The 1,654-nt window shown below is 34.3% G+C and overlaps 1 long non-coding RNA gene across 1 annotated transcript; it reads right to left on the minus strand.

Moving 5' to 3' along the window:
- Positions 1 to 238: 238 nt before the first annotated feature.
- Positions 239 to 1,448, minus strand: LOC118408798. Its single transcript, XR_004830360.1, has 4 exons — positions 1,409 to 1,448; positions 1,142 to 1,216; positions 635 to 694; positions 239 to 277 (listed from the first exon to the last, which is right to left on the minus strand). It is a non-coding gene; the product is annotated as an uncharacterized LOC118408798 (long non-coding RNA).
- Positions 1,449 to 1,654: the final 206 nt, after the last annotated feature.

Genomic DNA, 1,654 nt, shown 5'->3' on the forward strand with positions numbered 1-1,654 from the left:
TTTCATAACAATCCACTAACACTGTTACAGTAGCTCCATAAGTTAAAACTGTAATGCTACTAACGTTATAACACGAACAAGCAAACCCTAACAAAAACATAACCTTCTGGGCAAAGGTAATAAAGCCTAATAAGATATGCTATCAGATCTGATGAATCTCATAGATGCATCAGTCTGCAAACTGACAATATGAAATTACTAACGTTACATCATACATGTATTATACTATAATACTTACAGTTGTCAGAGTATTCACAGACGCTTGTATTTGTTGTACCTGAAAAAGAAATTAAATTTTTGTCACTCAAATATGATACAGTATCTATTCTAAGATGATTCCATCTGCATGTAATAATCTTAATGTATTTGACATACCACATGTGTACATTAATGCAGATAAGAAAATAGTTTATTATAAAATCATACCCCTATTGGATGGGATATAAAGAACCGATCACACTGTATTGAAAAGAGTAGGGATCCTTCATGGTGTGAGTGTACCAAACCTTACAGACTGGTGTTATTGAGCTTGTAACATTTGTATTGTGTAAACCTTGATGTGGCTGCCTAGAGGCAATTTGCCTGAGTTATACAAAACAACAAACAAACAAATAAACAAACTGCCATGACTTACTGTCTGTTCCAATGATGTCAATCTTGACTGCAGCTGAGTTACGTCTGTTGAACCCTGATTCTGCAGACAAATGAAAAAGACACAAAATTAATCATCATACATGTACATGTACAATTAGGTTTTTTACTTCTCACAGAATAGGTTACATGTAGCTGCATGTAGTACCATAGGCATTTGGGGATATCAAGTCGACGAATAGAGGTTTTAAACTGTAGCATTTTGAAAATACTGAAATTTGAAACCATTGTCTGTCACTTGATATCCCTAAATACCCTCATATTAAAAACGGAAATAGGTCACCCTGCAGATAAAGGTGAACTGGCAGTATATTGTATCCCTTTCTATAATACTTTTTGGCACCATAATGTTTCTATTTCTATTACTCATATAAAGTTAGGTAGCAAGAAATAAATACTTAGGCAAGAGATTTTTTTCCCTTCAATGATAATGCTCCTTTACAAAATGTCCATGATGCCTTGTGTGATAAAAGTTTAAATGGTCACTTACTTGTTGCAAGTTTGTGACATCTTGTCGCAACGTAGTTACACTATTTCCCAGATTGGTCAGCTGGTTCGAGATATCCTGTGGGGGAAAATGACAATAACTTCAACTTGGGAAGGAAAAAAAAATCATGCTAAACATTTATTATGAAATGACATTTTAAAAGATATGTCTGAGTGAGAGTCCCTTAGATAAATAACCATTGTATAGAATTATAGGAATACTTTGACATTGACATTGCATCAGGAATACAAACATTTAACTGGTACTTACACTTGGAACTGTTCCTATATCTTGATCATGTTGTCTGACCTGCAAAGAAACAAAATAATAGTCAGTTTGTTTTTTATTTGCTAAGTTTTACAGATTCAACCTAATTACATTGTACTACTAGTATATTCTTGAAACTAACTGGTGAAGCTATTGTTATAATGGGGGGGGGGGGGGGGGTCAAGAATGTAGATACTTCCACACTACTTTGACTTGACTTTCTGTCACAAATTTCTGTCCCAGGACCGA

This window comes from Branchiostoma floridae, unplaced genomic scaffold (genome assembly GCF_000003815.2).
Source record: "Branchiostoma floridae strain S238N-H82 unplaced genomic scaffold, Bfl_VNyyK Sc7u5tJ_415, whole genome shotgun sequence".
NCBI lineage: Eukaryota > Metazoa > Chordata > Leptocardii > Amphioxiformes > Branchiostomatidae > Branchiostoma > Branchiostoma floridae.